The sequence below is a fragment of the Bacillus rossius genome, chromosome 1, assembly GCF_032445375.1.
Source record: "Bacillus rossius redtenbacheri isolate Brsri chromosome 1, Brsri_v3, whole genome shotgun sequence".
In the NCBI taxonomy this organism is placed as follows: domain Eukaryota; kingdom Metazoa; phylum Arthropoda; class Insecta; order Phasmatodea; family Bacillidae; genus Bacillus; species Bacillus rossius.
In genome coordinates this window covers 356,344,499-356,366,199 of record NC_086330.1, presented here as the reverse complement: position 1 = coordinate 356,366,199, position 21,701 = coordinate 356,344,499, and the positions used below count along the sequence as shown (strand labels likewise).

Here is a 21,701-nt window from a genome sequence, read left to right as displayed (position 1 = left end):
GTGTGTTTTTTTTTTCTTTTTTTTTTTCGCTATTTAACTTGGAGAATGCGGTAATTACGACGAGGGGAATTAGTCGGTCGCGGTCCTGGGCGCTTCCTCCAGGGGGGCGGAGTCCTCGCCCGCCACGCTCCGCGGGCCGTCACGTGGTCTACCTCTCTCTCTCTCTCTCTCTCTCTCTCTCTCTCTCTCTCTCCGCTGGTTCGCGGGAGGCTGTCTCGGGAGCCGCAGCTCGGAGAGAGAACCGCGTCGTCGCCACGCGCCAGGCCTCCAGGGACCTCCTGCGAATCGGGTCCGCGTGGAACGGCTGTACCGACCTACTGCGTGAGGACGAGTGGCGAGAGTGTTGGTTCTTCGGGCGACGAGCGCCGGAAGAGCCGCCGCCGAGGGCTTCGCCCCTTTGCCCCTCTCGCCGCCCCGCCCCTGTTGGCTTCGGGGATGTCACCGCCCGTCGCTTCCTCCTCCGACAAGCCTCTCGCGCGACCTGGAGCGCGCAGGTGAGTTGGTTGTTCGCGTTCGGTACACGGCGTTTGGTGGGAGTGATTTCTCGGACGGTAGTTTTAAAGAACGGAGTTGTGTAACGAGACCAAGTCGTCGCCATCTGTTGGCGGAAGGCACCAGCCAAAGTTCACAAAGCCAAAGGGAAACATTACAGTGTTAACTTTTTTTAATGAATTTTTAACAAGGTCAGCAGTATTTTAATAAATATTCCTTGTCGAAAATTGGGTTCAAAGCCAGGGATTAGTAATTTTGAAGTTCTTTTTTTTTTTGCTTTCATCGGAGTCGTTTCATTAAAAAGTTTAAGGTTTCGGCCTGCAAATTCGAACGTTTCGATAGTCGACGAATGTATCTGCTCCGGCAGCGAATTCTAGCGGCGGGTGCGGAAACTACGCGTGATTCACTTGAACAAAAATGTAGTTGAAAACGCAATTTTGCGTATATGTATCACGTTAAGCATTATATTTAAAGGATCCTATGCTGAATAACGTGTCCGAGTTCAGTAATATGAGAGTATTAGCAACATGAGAACTCTTGAATTTTTTACTCGTTACCGAAGTTAGATGTTATTAATCTCTGGCGAATACTGAAAAACTAGCTCGCGTTTGTTTGGAGGGTTAACCGAGAGGGTTGGTTTTGCGGGCGGGGGTGGGGGGGGGTGGGGGGGGGTTGGGAAGTCTTGTAAACGTCGAGGGCTTTCGAGACGGACGAACGGGTTTTAATCTAAGTGGCATTCAATTGGTTGTAAGTACCTCCCATGAAACCCTATCCTCCTTCTCCAAGGCTTACGCAAGAATTCCGGGGGTGGGGGTGGGGGTGGGGGGGGGGGGGTTACCCCGGACAGTAATCGATCCCATGAGTAATGATACACAAAAAAAAATAGAAACAAGTTCCACACTCAGAGCGCTGGTGTGATTTTACACTCAATGTTTGTTAAAACCCAAAAATATGTATAAGCTATAGTTTCACACTGACAGTGTTGGTGTAATTTTTTTTTTACTAAAAGGGGTGTTATATAAAAAAATTGTTTTTCAGTACTCGCCAGTGTTGTGTAAACATCTAAACTCGGTAACGAGCAAACTCGTGTGTTTTCATGTTGTTCATGTTGCAAATAAACTTATAAAACTAAACTCGGACACGAAATTTAACGTAAAATTATTTTAAATGATTCCGAGCGTGATAAATAAACTGATAAATAAAATATTCGTTATCAATTACCCAATATCTGGATACGCAACTCAAACATACTTTCAGCGCCTGCCCTTAGAATTCGCTGCCTGAGTCGTAAAAGTTGCTTGCCACCATCAAACGCAGATAGCAATTACCAGCACGAAACAACCAAAATTTTTAATCTGTTAGAAACGGCTGCGGTAAAATCCCGGCTTTGGACCTGATTTTCGACAAGGAATTTTATTTAAGCACTGTCCATCTTTTTAAAATTCACTAAACAGTTAATACTATGAATCCGCACATGTTAGAAGTTATACTTCTATGGAATTACTAAAATATTTACTTGAAATCTTTTGAAAAAAAAAAAACATATTATAATACTAAGTATATGTTTGTATATATTTTTTTTACATAAACGACTGAAATATGTATGTAAATAATTCCTACAAACAACCCTTAACTTTATTGAGCTGATACAACATTATTATATAATATTATATTTTATAATGTTATTAAAAATTACTAAAGGTGAGATTTAAAATTTGTCCCTTGAGGTTAATAAGTGCGCACCGTACCGCTGTGTTAATAAGCTAGTTGAGATAATTATAAGGAGAATATATGTTATAATTACTGTAATGCCAATTGTCTTACGTTTTTTTAAAACTTGGGATAACTTTTTACTGTGGCTATTTTATTTTACCAAATATATTTCAGGTGCTTTTACTAGAATAACGTTTCATTTGGCACACCAATACGTTTGGTATGTCCCCTAATGTTTATAAATGTATTGTACTATACGGGTTTATGTCGCCACACGTGGGTCCGCCATCTTTGTGTCACATTTATGTTCATGGACTTCGTTCCATTTTCACGAAATCACTCCTACCAAATTCCGTAAAATGACAGCTAATATATTACGCATATAAAAGTTTTATCTCAAAAACTACACACGAACAGTTAATTGAAATATATATACTACACTACTATTACGTGGTCATATTATGAAAGAGATGAAATAATAATATTGTTTAAAATTTCTATAAACCATTACATAAACCCTATACAATTTATAAACAATTTACGTTGTTTTATTTTTTTTTTTAAATCAAAGCAAATTACTAAATTATAAAAAAAATATTATTAAGGAGTGTTAGTGCAGTGCTAGTGTTTACAATCTTAGATTTTTTAAAAAATGAAGTATTTTGAGGGTCAGCTTAAGTGTTATTTGCATTGCTTGAAAAGAAAAGCTGTTGAAAACAGAAAAGTTTTGAAGTTTACATTTGTGAACAGGCGTAACTATGACATTTATATTTGTCTGCCAAAATCAATCACATAATATTGTACAGGCGTTTTCAGTCTGTAACTTGTTATTACATAACTTTCTGTAATATATTTTAAATGCTTATGATGCTTTTGTATGTAGTTTGTCTTAACAGAATTATAATAATTTAAAATCGAAAATAATTGTTAAAAAAAGGAAATAATCCAAAATGATAGGAACAAATGTATCCATATTGGTTTCAACAGTTTTTATGCCTTAAAAATTTTCTAATGTTTCTAACGAAAATTTAATTATATTAAAATGGCTGAGATCACCCAATAGGAAAGCTACAAAGCGTCTAACATATGGGCTACTTAATATTATTACGGTTGTAGAAATTGCCAAAAATGTATATAATACAAAACGCCAAGTAATTGCATCGCAGGGGGGGACCATTTTAGCATCTTATTATTCATTTCAATCTTCTATTAATCTATAAACTATGCTTTCATGAAAGTCAAATTTTGAAAGTCAGGACATATAAACATTTCAAGGCCTATGAAAATTTTGGAACTAAGATGGCGTCTACCTTTTACTTTTATATATATACACCCAATATATCTTTAGAATATCATCTCCCTGAACGGGTCATAAATTATCCTTACTTTAGAGAGGCATTTATGTTTGTTGGTAAGATTAAATTTCAGGTTTGCAATACAAGTGAACATTTTTTTTTAATTTTTAGCTAGTTTATGCGCGTTGTCTATGAACGACGAGAATACTGCCCACCAGTTAAGACCCTCGCACTTAGAGGCGATACCGCTCTAGCAGCACCAGCGAGCATCGCACTTATCAACCTGCACTAATAAAAATATATTACAACTACAAACCTTCCTCTAGTTTTGCTAAAACTTAACTCTTTTAAAACACAAAAAAAAATCATTCTTAAAAAAGAAATAAATGCATTAAAAATTTTTGAGACATAAATTGGCCATAATACACAGAATACATTTTATATTAAAAGCATATTATATGCTTGCCAGTGCGAAAAATTGAGCTTTTTTCTGTTGGGCTGACGATAGAAACGCAAAAGGTGTTCCATTTTGTTACAGTGGGAAAACTTACACTACCGTATTCACTTCCATACAAACAGGTTCGGAAATACCTCAGATGAAACTTGCACTGCAAGTAGTTGAAAGAAGCAACATCGCAGACGAAGGTTTTCCTGCCGATTATGCATAGACTACCCGCCTAGCACACGTGTTTGAGAAGTTGCCAGTTACAAAGCGTGTTTGTTCGTTGAAACATGTCCCGTATCTCGATTCGCTCTTGGAAATAATCCAAGAAAAAATACTTGCTAACATAAAACGACTGTTGAAAAATCATGCATCGATGGCTAATAGAAAACGGTAATGTAACACAAAATACCAATGTTATATTTCGAACTTACACACCTAGAATGAAATATACACTTATACTAGATAATGCCCGGCATGCGTTGCAATGCCTCAATCAATTTTTTTTGTAATTTTTTGAACGTATACTAAGCATCTCTCTTTATCTCTCTAATTCTCTATCTCTCTATGTATATCTCTATAACTCTCTCTATCTTTCTATTTATATCTCTATCTCTCTATATATCTTTCTACATATATATCTCTATATATCTTTCTAGCGGACCCGACGGACATATATATCTCTATATATATTTCTAGCGGACCCGACAGACATTGTCCTGCCCAAATGTACTTTTTGTGAGATATGGATATGGCGGTAAGTATTTCTACGCTGGACATTTTGTATCTTCTCATTATACATACCCCTCCTCTTGGGCACGCCACTGCCGTTACCAAAAACCTTTCCCATGGTTACGCAGAAGGCAACAACAATGCAAAAGCCCGTTGCCATGGAGGCTAATTATCAACAATGCTTAGTTTTTTTGCTTTTAAAGCGTGTTTTTTTAGTTTTTTCTTAACTCAGAATCGAGATAAAATATCCAATTGTTAATCTAAACCATCCTCGAATCCCCGTGAACTCACACAAAAAATTTCATCAAAATCGGCCCAGCCGTCTAGGAGGAGTTCAGTGACATACACACGCACACAAGAAATATATATATATAAAGATAAAGAAAAAAGACTTAGAAAAAAGAGTTGCAATCATCATCGCTGCTAAGCAGCATGTGTTCAAATTGTGTTTTTGCTATATTTTTATTTTAAATCTTAAGTATACGATTACTGTGCAGTAATAAGTGAGTATGAAATATATTAATATTCTCATATAGAAATATAGTTTGAATAACGAAGAAAACTGAGTCTTTGTAGCAATATAACCAAAAAATTAAGAACATAATTATTTATTTTTTTAATACCTACAATTACTTTGCTTGAAATAACCGTCATAATATTTCCTGGCAAGTTAATGATCAATGCATGAATTGAATTGTTAGCTCTTAACCGGATCTAAATGTATTAGGTCGTTTATATAGTTACGGTGAAAATTCAGTTTTCGAGGTGTTAAGGGTAAGATATGAACAAAAGATGTCATTAATTTAAATAGTTTTTTAAACATAAAAATATTTAAATATCTAATATTGAAAATTGTTCTCGGTTAAGGGAGCGATTACACATCAGGAAATATACAAATACCATAGCACAGTGTCTATTGTAGACATGATGATTAATTCAATACTAAACGAAAATATTTTAACAAGCGAAAACAATTGTATTAGTTAGTCTCTTTAAACTTCAGGCATGTTATGATTTAGAGAAACCCAATTTACTCATTGCCTCAAAATTTTTGGAACTAAGATGGCGCATTTCCATTCCTATAATTATGTACATAAAACCATTCGTTAACAAAACATTACATAATAAGATAGTATAGTGTTAGATACTAATCAACTATACAATAATATTACGCTTAAAAAAACGTTACAAATATTACTTTTGATTAATAAAACAATGTCTTATAGTCACTTCATCTCTCCTCAAAATCTGCGATAGCAACAAAAATGAGCCTACCAACCTATGTAACTTGAATCTGAACCGATTGAACAATTTTTTTGTTATATTTGATTTTGTTTATACGACGAATGTATTATTAAGTCGATCAATTGTTTACCTTAAGAACCAAGCGTTCAAGAGAAAGCTTCGACGCCCACAAATCTGTTTCAAGAGTGTTTGTAAGCCGTTTGAGACGTTAAGTTGGCAATTGTCAGGATACGGCATACTGTGAAGTAATCCAAGTCACTTTCTTCCTCACTATCGAAGCATGTTAACACCCTAAGACATTTCGAAAATGGTGCTTGAACACGCCTGACGATGGTCAATAGGTATGATTTAGAAGTTATATCGTTAAAAATAGTGACTTCCACGAAAGTTTTTTACAACTGTTTGTTTCCAAAATCCAAAATCCAGCTGATGTTTTGGATGTCCCGAAAAAATGGAGCAGATCTTCACTCAGGTTAATTTGTTGTGTTTCTGCAGTATGAAGAACGCTGCGGTATTTCTACATTTCAATAGTTAATTAAGGGTAGTCAAAATTGTAATGCGGATATTTCAAGTTGTCATTATTTTTTAGGACTGTAAAGCATATCATAAAGTATTAGAGGATAGATGGACTATTATAAAGTTTTATATTTTTAATACCAACGAGCTGTGTAAATGCTGCGAAGTTCACGAAATAAATATACTATACGGCTGAACCACGCGGGTCCACCATCTTTTCGAGATTTCTGAGAACTAATATGTTTACGCAATATTCTAGAGCAACCCCAAATCCTGTACTGGCCATCCGATGGCCTCATGTGAAGAAGAATATCCCAGGCGTTTCTCTGGAGTGATTTCGGGGAAACATCGTGAAAGTGGATGGGGGCATGGGCGTCGCAAGGATATATTTGTGGGGGGGGGGGGGGGACTGCAAATGATTTAGTTATTGAGGAATATCCATCCCCTGGGGGAAAAAAAAGCCGGGAAAATTTGGGGTTTGAAGGTACAAAAAGGTGGTTTTTAGGCATTTTTCTTTCCTAAATATTCTAATTATAGTTGGTTTGTATTATGTAATATATTTTTTATATAAAAAAAATATTTTCAGAGAACAAATTTGTAAAAACACAGTGCTCAGATTACCATGATTGGACTAAATGCACCATGCGCAACATATGGGTTATATCACAGAAATCATATTTTTAATATAACTACGAAACTAAATATATTATTGGAGGGGACGAAATTGAGAACTTTTATTATTGGAGGGGACGTGTCCCCCCATCCCCCACGGTTGCGACGCCCATGTATGGGGGTACCTGAATCGGGGACATAGTTGTATCGGGATTCGAACCCGCGCCCCTCCCTCGCTAGCGCCTTCGGTGCCTTTGAACTCGCGAGGAAACCTGAACTTCACAGACTCCGACTCGCAAACCCTGAAAAAACCCGCGTTCATACATCTTCGAATTTTTATTTAATCTTTTTATTTTGCTATTTTAAATCTCTAGATTAGGTTAGGTCTGTGACGCAAAATATATATAAAAAAATTAGTTGTCTGTAAAGTCGGTTTACGGACGATAGTTTAACGTGACAACGTCATAACAAAACATTATTGAAATAATTGCACACTTTTATGAATAAAATTGAATCATTTTTATTGAATTATCACTATTTTGTATGGATACAAAGAAGGAGTAAAATAAAATCTACAATTTAATTGATAAATTTACTTTTATTTGCACTCATTAATTCAAATATGTTTATTACTTTAACGAACAGATTATTTTAACTATAACTTTAATACATGTTTGCTATTTAACTTCTTCCAATCTGTGTTATTCTGTTAAGGATAGGACGATGATAGGAAAATTAGGAAACGCATGTGAGTGTTTCAAGTTTAATGTGCCTCGAAAAAGTCAAATCGATGGTTGTTCCAATCGAGTGGAAGAGAGATAGATGCGGCGCAAGCGTACAATGAGCGTAACAGGACAAAGCGTAACGGGACAATGTGCGTAACGGAACACTTTTTCGTGCGTGCAGCCGGCGTTCATAGATTTATTAGACGTTGTCACGCCAAAAAAAAATTGTTCGTTATCGCATCTATTACGAAAGGTTAGTTTCGTTGGGTCAGTGAAATTTAAAATACTTTTAAATAATGAAAAATGTTACTAATTCTTGTGTTTTTTTTCCCCACTCCGATCGCGAAGTTGCGCGAGCGTTCGGCGAATGTGTGTGTGTGTGTTCGGGGGAACTGGTCAGGGGTAAGTGAACGTCGGGCTTCCCTTGAACTCGGCGGTCGCCGAGTCAGTGACTCGTCGGGTCGCTGTCCGCGGCAGTCACGCGATCCTTGAGACGCACGCAGGGCAGCCAACCGCGCAGCACGTACACGGAGCCTTCCCAGAGATCAGGGAAACACACAGATGGAGCATGTAGAGACCGGAAAAATTCGCGGGTTCATTTCACGATATGCTAGAATCCAAACAACTGTACATTTATATTGCTTCTGTGATTGGCTTACAGTTTATCTGAATGACTTTTAGTAGGAGCATGAAGATTTCGCGGAAAGATATGAACACTTATTAGACTGTAACAAGGTATACCCACAACTGTGGTTTCTTCCTTGTGATTGGCGGCCGTCTGTGAGAGAAGTAGTTGCCTTATTTGACCAAGCCACTCAGGACGCTTTTGCTTCCGCACTGAATCTCTGTGATTGGTGTTGTTACAATCGATATGTACCTGGAAGAAACTCAACCAATAACGAAACACAGACAATGCTACAGTGTTTTAACTTTCATCTAGTCCCAAAATCTTTTCGCGAAATCGTCATGCCCCTAACTTTTAGTCAATGGGAAACCTTCAACCAAAAAAGTATCGAATCGCAAGCGTCCCAGTTGACAAGTGTCACGAGTCAATAGCCAATGAGCAAGTGGCATTTGCCTGAGTATGTAGAGGGTTGTGGAGTCTTTCCTAGAGGTCATCGAAAGCGCGAATTTTTCCAGTCTCTAAGCATAAGGTCCGAGCTAAGGTGAAGAGGAGGGGGATTTCAGTGTACCGCACGTACCAAAATTCCCGCCGTTTGTTTACAAATGTACCAGCTGTACCTGTATTTGAGGTTAAATTGGAGATAAACGCCAACTCATATCATTATTACATTTGTATAACGAATATTCGTTCGGGACTTTTCATTTAAATAAATATATTAACCAGTATTATTTTGATATAATTTTATTCCGAACAGCTTGACCACCATCGTTTAGTAAAAAAAAAAGCAGGCTAGAACAGCTGATAAAAATTTAAACAAACGTCCGCCATAATGGTATGTGAAAATCAGAAAGAAAAGAAAAAAATCAAAATGGCATCACGTCTGACTGCTAATGCTCCATCTGCATCCTGTCCTACTCTTTGAGTCTTTCCCTCTCAATCTGAACGCACGTGAAATCCACCATAAAGGCAGTATCACTCATCACCACCCCCCCCCCCCCCCATCACAAACACACATTTAGAAATACGCGTGTTTGAACTTCGCGTGTATCACTGCGGCAAGCCGAAGTTTCACAACAGTACATTCAATTTTTTTTCCTAACCTAACTAAGTACTAAGTAAGTACTAAGTGTACTTTGTAGGAGTGGTCCTGGGTTAGGGATGGTCCTAGGTGCTTCTACAACGCCTAGCCATTCTGGGATCAGCCATGTTAGAAGAGGGTCCCATGCATCGTGTGCTCTGTGCGGGGATTGGCCAGCCACGGCAGCGATTGGCACCATGACTAACTCCCTTATCCTAAAACTAGCTTAACACAATGTTAATTTGGACCCAGGTAAAACCTGCATAGATACAGTGAGAAAACCCTGGGCACGCATTAATATCGTAGGAGAATACAGGATACAGAGGATGGCGTGTACAAACAATTTTTTTTCTTGTGTCAGAAATGTTTCGAGAGCATTTTAGCTGGTGGAAAATACAAGTACCTATTTCTTTGATAGCTTCTGCAAAGAAAATTGATGTCGTAGACTAAGACATGTGCTATCGTCTGAATTTCTGACTCTATATTCCACTTTTAGGTAGATTTCGAAGAAATACTACCTATATAGTACCCGTTTACATGGTGCGACTTCCAGAATGTTTTTTATATAGTTTTTCGTTTCAAGATTTATAAACCCCATTAAAGTCCTTAAAATGTTCCAGAAGTTTATAGAAGCTTCAAAAATGTTTTCAGAAAAAATAGGTACCTACATCGAAATCTACCTACGCCTTGTAGGCTGTGCCGAAAGGGATTTTTTATATATATTTTTTCTAATCGTTTTGCCTAGAATATCGAATCTTTCGAAAACTAAACACATGTCGGTACTAGAGAATTTTATTGGTCCGTCCTTACCAAAAAAATCCAACATGGAAGGCGTGAGAGAACCATCGCCCTTTCAGCTGTAGCACCTCCGAGATGAAGAACTCAGGTCCTGGCTGGGTCGCACAACGGCGAGAAGATCTCCAGGGACTAACGCAACGCAACCTATTAGAAAACCGCTCGAGATTTATCAAAAGTTACTCATTAAGAATGACGTTCGAGATCCAGTGCATGTTTCTACGGGAGTTTCGTTCCAATGGTTTCGTCTGCAACGTGCGAGGAACGGGTGTTTTTATCAGGTGTGAAACATTCGACGCGCGGTATTGTAAGTGGTGTAGGGGCGTGCCTGCGTGAAATGACGGAGGCGCGCTGCCGCCGGCGAGACTGCACGCCAGTCCTGTGCCTGGCGCGTAGCGGCCTGAAGCCGGGCGGCCGCCTCGACCGTTACCACGTCCGGCGGGCCGTCAGCACGACTGCAGCTCGTCGGGGCGGGTTGCTCGCTCCGGGAACACCACATAACTTAGAAAGTCACAACTTAGAACTGTCATAACTTAGAAAACTTGGAAAAATCCACATAACTTAGAAACACACAACTTAGAAACATCATAACTTAGAAACACACAACGCAGAACCGCACGACTTAGAAACGTCATAACGTAGAAAGTCACAACTTAGAACTGTCATAACTTAGAAAACTTGAAAAAATCCACATAACTTAGAAACACACAACTTAGAAACATCATAACTTAGAAACACACAACTTAGAAACACACAACTTACAAACACACAACGCAGAACCGCACAACTTAGAAACGTCATAACGTAGAAAGTCACAACTTAGAACTGTCACAACTTAGAAAACTTGGAAAAATCCACATAACTTAGAAACACACAACTTAGAAACATCATAACTTAGAAACACACAACGCAGAACCGCACAACTTAGAAACGTCATAACGTAGAAAGTCACAACTTAGAACTATCTAAACTTAGAACTGTCATAACTTAGAAACACGCAACGCAGAACCACACAACTTAGAAACGTCGTAACGTAGAAAGTCATAACTTAGAAAATTCTAAGTTGTGTGTTTCTAAGTTATGACAGCACCCCGCTAGCTCTGAAGCCGCGGGCTTCCCCAGCGTCTAGCTCGCCGCCAGCTGCCGGGCTGCTGCCTGTAGGCCGGGACGTGGCCGGCCGCCAGCTGCCGGGCTGCTGCCTGTAGGCCGGGACGTGGCCGGCCGCCAGCTGCCGGGCTGCTGCCTGTAGGCCGGGACGTGGCCGGCCGCCAGCTGCCGGGCTGCTGCCTGTAGGCCGGGACGTGGCCGGCCGCCAGCTGCCGGGCTGCTGCCTGTAGGCCGGGACGTGGCCGGCGACCTTCGGGACCACCGGAGCCTGGCGCTGGTAGTAGCTGCACGTAGCCAGGGGGCAGGTCCGCACCCCTCCCTTCCAGGTTTAGAGGAGAGAAAAAAAACAAGGATCGACATGTTAGCAAATTAGCTACTTATGCATTATTTTATAAGTATTCTTGTAATACTTAGTGAGCTACAATAATGTATTTCCTCCCCGTTATAGCCCGAAATGCCTCGTACACAGAAGCATGTGTAATTGTTTTCCCAAGAAGTCGGTATTTAATGCCAGTTTACACAAGACTTACTGTAAGCACGTCTTTCATACACTGACATTGGAAAGGTCGCGGTACAATGCGGAAACAAAGGTTGACATTTTTACGGTATTTCCGAAAGAAAGAACAAATACATGAGCCACTGATGGCTGAAACTGAATAATAATAATAATAGGTAAATTAATTCAATATGTAGTTTCGGACGTACACCATTACTCATTAAACTGTATGTCATGACAAACCTCAGTCTGATTGTGCCTTAAGAATGGAATAGATCTATTTCCCGTAACGTCGCAACTGTTGTCTTAGGAAACATATACAGTGTTAGTCTGCGCTATCATCGTTGTGGTTTTCAAAATATATGTTTTCTTCGCACAACTGTTGCTTACGGTGTTCGTCTGTGCTATCATCACTGTTTTGTCACATCGCTGGGTTCTCCTATGCGTCTCTGTATAGCCGTTGTATTTTCAATTATTATCTGTTAAGTTTCATCTTGGGTTATTCTGTTTGCCGTTGTGCAACGTAACTTTTATTGTAAAAAGAACAGAAGTATTCATGTAAACTTACATATTTGTTAATTTGTACATTTACATGAAAATAACTGTATCAATACAAAATAGTGTTACCATTTATTCTTTGTGTTGCCCCAGTACCTTCAATATTTAAAGTTATTTGCAAACCGTTGTTTGAATAGCTTTCCAGTATTAGCTGCGCATATTAAGCACGGCAAAACAAAATAAAGCCAAATTGTTGAATATTTGATCGTTTATCTTTTCTACGGTTTAAAAAAAATTGCCGAATGAATTCATCCATTAAAGTATAGAATTATTAGTAAATTTTTGTAAGAAATATTCAGTTTTACTGCGATAAAGCGATAAACCATATTTCATATATGCAAAAATAACCAAAGCCATGTGATGTACAAAGTTATAATATTTTCTTTTAGTATTGCAAACAAATCCTTTCAACTGGTTTCCAAAACAATTTTTTGTAAAAGTACTGTAAATTTCATTCTGTGAGTTGTCCAAAGTATTTTTCGTCTTTATTTACTGTTATAGTTGCTACTGTCTCGTCGTTGTTAGCCCACTTTATCCGTTTGTGCTTTAATAATTTATTACCAATTCTTTCAAAGTAATTTTCTGTGCTGTCTATGTTTTAAATGTTTTGATGTTCTCTGATTTTCGCTTGATTTCTGTGTGTTTGCACATTTATCTTTCTTGTCTATTATTGAGGTTTCTTATGTAATACATTGTAATCAGCAATGGTGTATGTCCTAAACTATACATATAATCAATCTCCCCAATTGCAAGAACAATTAAAAAATTGGTTGTCCGTAAGGTCGGTTTTCGGACGATAGTTTATAGATGAAATGATTGCAAACTTTTATGAATAAAATTGAATCATTTTTATTTCAATAATAAAATAATAAATACTTCAAATTATACCAATAGGCTAATCATATTTTTAAAATGCAAAAATAATTAACCTTTATTGCCGAAATTGTGTTGTAATAAGCAATGAAAACCACACTAACTTTTCACTTCACTTTATAAACAGTCAACGAAACAGTTCACGTGTAGATGACTTGTAATTAATTTTAAAAACTGGCGTTTAGCTTTAAAGTTTAAATATAAATATGAAGAAGTTTTCATATAAATAATCTGTAATCAAATATCTATCATCAATTATATGAATTACCATAATTTTTTTAGTCAATTGTAACATAACCTATTATTACTGCACTCGCCGACAGATGCTACTTTTTTTAATAATAAAAGAATAAATACTTGAAATTATACTAGTAATCAGATTTTTAAAATGCAAGAATAATTAACCTTTATTGCCGAAATTGTTGTTGTAATAAGCAATCAAAACCACAGATTAAAATTCGTCGAGAATATTTTACGTTTTTATGTCTTCCAGTGCTCAAAATGATATGCAATTGTGGCCCCGGGAACGAAATTTTATTTATATTTCATTAATAATAACGCCCCTCGCGATAAACAAAGGAAAATATGTATTAACGAGTGCCTGGTTCCCGCGGCAGCTAAAAGATAGCACGATTCGTTCGGTTCGCGTCCGTCACCGTAGATGACAGCACCGTAGGGGAATAATATTATTTCGTTTTTATAATACGGTTTTATAACAAATACGCATCCCAAATACACCAAACTTATTTATAATGTGTTACAATAATTTTTAAAACTTTGTGCAAAAGATCCCGGGTGTAATTTGAATTATTATGTGTAACTATAAAACACCCTTGTTCGTTAAAAACGTATTTGAAAATTCAACATAACTTTTAAATAACCGTACCGATTGTGCTGAAAATAGGTGGACGATCGTTAAATTATATAATATTAATAATTCAAACGACAAAAACATGATTGAAAAGTCAAATCGATGGTTGTTCCAATCGAGTGGAAGAGAGATACGGTGCATGCGTACAATGAGCGTAACGGGACACATCCGTAGTGGAACAATGTGCTTTACGGGACACTTTTTCGTGCGTCCAGCCGGCGTTCATCGGTTTATTAGACGTTTTCACGTCAAAAAAGAAAATTTAATGTTTTATTTAGTATTTGAAACCCGTACGTTTTCCAAAAAAATGTGTTTAAAATAAAATTACATATTGTTTTCGTAATAACCTCAAAATATCAAGTATAGTATGTATGGGGTATTTAATTTCATAGCGAAATTATTTCATCTACTTAAGTTGTTAAACTGTAGGAAACGTTCGACCATAATAATTTAAAATAACAAAATTATAAGAAAAAAGAAATCTCTTGTAGAAGGATATTTTACTTTGTACTGAAATAAACATAAACAACCTTTAAATTAACTTTTGATACAGTTTAAACATAATTCATGTTTTATTGCTATTACACGTAGAAATATTACACAACCAAAATATTTCAAACACCGTATTCCAACTTTTGTTACAATTAAAATTACAAATAATTAAATAGCGATGTCGTTGCGATGTGCACAAATATTTGAAGAAAAAAAAAAATTCTATGGTTGTGTTCTCAAGAAGTTCATGTTAAATAATCCCGATGATTTAATTAAGTTTCTGAGGGTTTCATTGTATGAAATAAAACATTTATGCTCCTGCTTAACTCTGATTTATGCTCTTGTTAAACTCTGCGGTAAGCTATTACCAAGAATTCTAAATTCTTAGTATTCACAGACTGATCGATTTAAGGTCAATGCTATCATTACCTGAAACTCCGACGAAGTCAGTATGAAAATGTATCTTTTAATTTGACTATCATAGATTTAGTACTTAATTTAAGATTTTTAAAACGCCTATTTGAAAGACGAAAATATATCAAATTTACACTCATCAGACACCTCAGGCAGCTGCGACCAGATATTTAAGCCAACGATGTATTACATAAATGTGTAATAGTGTTGATATAATTACATCAATGCTCCCATTCCTAAAGAAGAATGTAGTTTTTAATATTTTTTTAATTACTTAAAAAATTTAAAATTCAAAAGTTAGAACATGATGATTATTTAAACAGCTCAAAATTCAAACACTGAGATTGTCACTGCAACCAGCCAAAACAACGATCTAACCGAATAGCTAAAACCGACCCAAAACCATAATTTAAAAAGTTCAGATATTTTTAAGTAATAAATATTTCACATATTAGTTGCTTCACAAACTCACAGTTTACAAATTACCAAAATTGCAATAGCATTTAAATTAGTACGTGAGTGTATAGTCACTGAATTGACCCATGCTTGCGGGACTCGGTCACCGCACTCCGCCGCCGCCGTCGCACTTCTCTTCGCTGAGGGTACGCTCGACGCTTCGCTCGGAACTTTCCTCGGGACTCTTTCGCCCCAGAACTCCGCCGCGCCCGCGACACTATCGCTCGGAACTGAACTCTCCGCCCTGGAACCTTCGTCCAGGGACAACACCGCTCCACCGCACGCGTGGCACTATCGCCCGGAAACTCCGCCGCAGAAAAACTCCCGACTCAACTTCACTGACTCCCCTCGGAGGCCGGCATCCTGGGCTTATATATCACAGGCGTCACTTCTAGAATTCACGAGCGCGACTGGAGCCAGTCGCGTCATTCCGCGCCGACCCGACGGCAGAATTCTCTCGAAACATGCGTCGGCGGCTCGCGTAACTCCGCAGCTGTCAGGTGTCATGTTAACGTGTCAAAGGCAGAGCGCCACGCGGGGAGTGAAGGGGTGGAGGGAGGGGAAGTGGCGACCCTTGTAATCTTCCAGGCGCGCGCGGCACGTCTCATGTTGCGGCGGCAGCGTGACGTCAGCCAGCTCTGCACCTGCGCACGCGGCGGCCCTGCTTACGTTCGTAACATTATGCAGAAAAAAGTTCTTAAATTAATATTTAAAAATTTAAGGCTTTTGATTTCCTACATTCCTTTATAAACTTAATTTTATTTTCTATTTATCAGACGTTCAATCAATGATTCACTTTTTATTATATATATTTTATTACCATTTTTGATGGTTCATACATAATATCTCGGTTTGGATTAAGAATTCCAACTTGCAATTACAGAATTTGTGACACTTTTAAAACCATTAGTAACTATAAAGTGTGTACCATATTTTTGAATAATCTAGAGACATTCATTGGTTAAAAACTTAAGCAAATTTTTTTTTTTTAACTTAAGTAATCTACATATTTATTTTTTATACACCATTTTAGTTTCTGTTTAAGATTTTTGTGAAATCCAAAGTAACCAATTAGTTTACATGAACTTTATCAATCTTTATATATCTGTTTGTTTCGTGTTTTGTATCAAAGTTATTGATATGTATTAGTGTATGTCTTATGTTAATGTGTTTTTTGTTGTTATTTTATGTCATAATTCGTTTGTAGACTATGTTCTGTAAGGCACAAAAAACTGAAATTCAATTTGACCTGACAGTTTTAAAGAAGCAGAATAATATTCTACGCATAGTAATAGGTATCTTTCATTTACTAATAAAAAAAATACTTAAATTTTAGCAGAATTTAATTTTGAAAGACTGCAAGGATGTGCAAAGCCCACCAACATTCGATGTACGAGCCTATGTCTCCCTAGAGCGCGTGTGCTGCTTGACCTGTGCCTTCAACACTACACAAAAAAATATTTCCTTCGAATTTCAGCATCTTAAAAATACATTTTTTAGACTTTAAATAATTTAATATAGATATTAAAAACCTTAATATCTGAGTTTTTTTGTGTTCTATCGCCCTAATAATGAAAACATTACACAAGAAATCCCTTGAATATTTGCGTTGAATTCGCACTCAATAAATAATGAACTACAATTAGTTTAATTATTCCAGAATGCAAAAATGCAAATTCTATGAAGCTAGTTACATTACGATTTTACGAGTAAGGCCGTTTTCCTCATTCCGTAAACTGTATAAGAAATTTTGGCAGAATTACCCTTCGTCCTTTCATGTTATGGCAGTTTTCCATTATGGTACTTTTCCGTCACCTCTGTCAAAACAGGAGAAAAAGTGCCATGATGAAAAACTACAAATTTTTTTTTACAAATCTTTGTAATAAGATTACAGTGCTGCTCCCTATAACACATATTTGGAAATATATTTCTCTTCCCGTGCGCGATCTATGCGGTGATTTGTGATTGCAACTATCACAGTCAGAAGCGTTATCTATAGGCTTTAAAGTTAACCTGCGAAACAGCGTTACCTATCGAGTATTCTATACACTACTTCGAGAGCAATGCTGCTGTACTCATTCCATGGAGTTTATAAGAAAATATGGCAGAATTCCGTTCGTTGTGGCAGTTTTCCGTTATGGTACTTTTTCGCCTTTTTCGAAGAGGCGGCGGAATTTTAACATTATGGTAGTTTTCCAGTATTGCAGTCTTCAGCGCCCCCGCTTCCCCTCCTGGGGAGAAGAACCGTATCCGATTGGCGCCTTTAGCCCCCCCCCTCCCCATAATTTTAACCAACAAATCCGTTTCGCTTTCCTGAAGGCGCGTGCCAACTTGAAGAAAAAAAAAACTAGCGGTGAAACGCATCAATCTGCAGTGGATCGTCCCCGGAAGTTCTCGGTTCTTTATTTCTTTAACTTTCCCCTCAGGAGACAAGTTCATGTATGATTCATAAGAGCACTCAACAAGAACAGAAAAAACATAAATGAACTGGCGATATTTCTTCTAGTTTAGAAGTGATTCTCCGAACGATACCGCAAAGACTAATAAATATGCAAATCTTCGGAAATTGTAGAGTATAATTTTAATGGGTGATAGGAAATGCAAAAAACAAAAGTTTAAGGAACATATTATTTTACAGGATCCATCACTTTCTCGTGTGAACAAAATATATTCTTCAAATGTGGTTATGTTTCCAATACCAACAGAGTAATGCGAAAAATTATAAAAGTGATTAGTACAATAATATTCCATTCATACGTATACTTTCTCATACAGCACTCAATGTTATAGACACAATTTTTTTTTGACGTGACAACGTCTAATAAATCGATGAACGCCGCTGCACATTAAACTTGAAACACTCCCATTCGTTTCCTAGTTTTCCTGTCATCGTCCTATCCTTAACAGAATAACACAGATTGGAAGAAGTTAAAATAGCAAACATGTATAAAAGTTATAGTTAAAATGATCTCTTCGTTAAAGTAATAAACATATTTGAATTAATGAGTGCAAATAAAAGTAAATTTATCAATTAAATTGTATATTTCATTTCACTCCTTCTTTGTATCCATACAAAATAGTGATATTTCAATTAAAATTATTCAATTTTATTCATAAAATTATGCAATCATTTCATCAATATTTTTCTATGACGTCACGTTAAACTATCGTCCGTAAACCGACTTTACAGACAACCAATTTTTTTTTTTCTCGAGCGATCAGCAAACTTCGAGGAAATTCGGAACAGTTCGTCTCTCGTCCGTGTGAACTGCGGGAAGCCTTCTTTTCACAGACGAGAGAGCCACACCCGAAATTCCCCGAAGTTCATGCTCACTTTTTTTCCCCTTTCTATCTCATTAAATGGCATTAAATTTTGCGGTCGATTAGGATAGGTTAACTACATTATAAATACTTTAAAACATTGTGGATGGTTGGTTATATTAGGTAAGTATAGTTACATTAAAAATACTGTAAAATCATTTTATGGTTGCTTAGCAAATAACTTTTCAATATGTAGCTATCCAGGGCTAGGAAACCGTTTACATGATTTCACAATATCTTTAATTTATCTATCCTAACCAAATCAACCGTTCACAATGTTTTAAAGTATTTATAATGTAGCTAACCTAACATAATTTACAATTAGTTATCATGAGTTGTCCAAAATAAACATTCACGGAATATAGGACGTCCCGAGAATATTTGTGGAAAACAAAGACTTCCTAGATTTTTATACGGTATGAAAAATACGAAGTACGTTTCTTCAATGAGGTATTTTCCTCTTAAAAACAATTACAAATAAATACCGTTGCCTTGTTTGTGGTCTTTCCTTTTATCAACACCGCCATATTTATTTACAAAAAAAAACCGAAGATGCAGGATCGGGCGTTTGGCTCTCTCGTCTGTGAAAAGTAGGCTTCCCGCCTCCCGCCGGGTCGCCGGTGTTCCTCGAGAAGAAAACAAAAGACGTCGCGCACTGGAGGCCGTGCGTCACGGGCCCCTGACGCCGCACACGCGAGACAGCTCGACTCAGCGAGACAGCTTGCGGGCCGCTTCCGGAAACACGGGGAAACCCATACCGTTCACCAAACCCCGGATCACACGTCCGGATAACCCGCGATCGTGCATCTTCTTCATTTTTCACGTGAATACATAAAATAAAAAAAAAGGATACGTTTTGAAACGTCACAAATTATAAACCGGGCTTATTATGTATATTCGAGTTGTACATATACACATACATGGGCGAAAATATATTGATGTTGGAATTATAAACAGTTGATTGGAAATACTGCTTTATTTTATTATTATTTTTTTTTTTAACTTTCCATTCACACGATGTATTCACGTTAAAAACTGGCGATCGTGTCCCGACACAGCCTACCCCAAATTCTGTTTTTCCCTCGTTCTGAAACTTCTTGACAGCTGATAAGTTAATTCGAGACTATGACGTCTTCAGAGCGAAACGAAAAGTAGAGTAACTAAAATATGGTGAAAGTATGAAGTATGAATTAAAATCTCCATACTTAGTTAAAAAGTCACTTTCGTCAGATAAGTCATTTAAAACGGTTTCCACAATGTGAACTCTGCAACCCAGCCAATTTTTCTTGGGCGTGCAACCAAATTGGGGCAACAAGTAGTTGAAGGGAAAGAACGGCTTCGCACACTTGACCATGTAAACATGCAGACGTGGCCACCCCTTGGGTTAGGTAAGGTCGGCGACATTTAAGAAATGATTCCTCCTAGCGAGATCGTCTCAAGTTATTGAACAAACATTATCATGTGTATGGCTACGGTTTGTTTTGCTAAACAGCACTGCTACCAAACTCCAAGGTTCAAGCACTATTGCCGCTAAATTGTGGGCGTGACAGTACACGGGGTGGCCATGTCTGCATGATAAAATGGTGAGTGTGTGAAGCAATTTTTTTCCATGGTTAAATGTTGCGCCATATTGGTTGGACGCCCAAAAAATTGGATGAAGAAATGTTTTAAGTGGCCTTTTTTTAACGACGGGCTTAACGTCATCAAAAGTGGTTAAGCACCATTTCCGCAATGTTTTGGGTGGAACGTTATGGCGATGTTGAGGTTAAAAAGTGACTTCAACTACATCACAGCACGGCGTCTCACTGGCAATTCCTAACTCCATGACTGCTAAACCAGAGTTGCCACCCTACCCACTCCATATACTTATATGTATGTACCTCCGTGGTTTAATATCGGTGCCCGAAAATGTTGTTACTGCGCAGTTGCAGTGCGCATCTCAACGCTCCCCGCGGGGCGATGGCACACGTTGCTATGCGGGTCTTTAGGGCCACTCCGCATGCCGCTCGCAGCGCACCTGGTGGCGGCCGACCATAAACAGCTGGCGCTGGCGCGTGCGTCGCGTCGCGATCAACTCAATGATTCATCGACCCCGAGTCAGACCAACCGATGACCAATCCGCGCTCACGCATCTTCGGAATTTTGAATGCGTAAACATCTTAGCCATGGGTTGGTAACTCTATTTACAAAACAAGAACAAAGTTATGCTGGCAAGTAGTTATGCTGGCAACCGCTAGATGGCAGGTACGTGGCCATAATGGCTGTAGGAAATTTTCGTGTTTTCATGTATTTGCTCGATTACGGGTTAAAAAAAACACTGAAATTCTGGCTGCCATTTTTTTTATATTTTGAATGATGTGTATGATTTGTATGTAGGAAGTATTTACAGACTGATTTCAGCAGTTAAGAATATATATATATATATAATATATATATATAATATATATATATATACATACACACACAAACATATGGACCTACTTAGTTGTAAAATAGGCTATGTGTGAAAAAAAGTTTCAGGTAAATATTTGCGTGAAGTCCACACACGACAAAAGTGAAACTTTTTGATTATTAAGTATAAATAGAGATATTATTATTATTTTTAATTGAATATGAGATAATAAATGAGAACAGTAATGATCGGGTTTGGTCTCAAATGAAAAAAACTTAGAAACACATAACTTACAAACATACAAGATAACATATTCTAAGTTATGCCTCCTGCTCTAAGTTACGTGTTTCTAAGTTATGACGATTGTGAGTTATGTGGTTTGGCGCTGTTTTTTTTTTTAAGTTACAGGTTTCTAAGTTATGACAGTTCTAAATTGTGTTATGATGTAATT

At 37.5% G+C, this 21,701-nt stretch overlaps 1 protein-coding gene across 1 annotated transcript in view; it reads left to right on the top strand.

Annotated features, from left to right (window-relative positions):
• The first annotated feature begins 226 nt into the window (after positions 1-226).
• Positions 227-21,701, top strand: part of LOC134528270 (uncharacterized) — a 63,261-nt gene continuing 41,786 nt past the window's right edge. The window contains exon 1 of the mRNA XM_063361752.1: positions 227-494. The gene's annotated coding sequence lies outside the window, so the exon portion shown is untranslated. The remainder of the gene's footprint in view (positions 495-21,701) is intronic.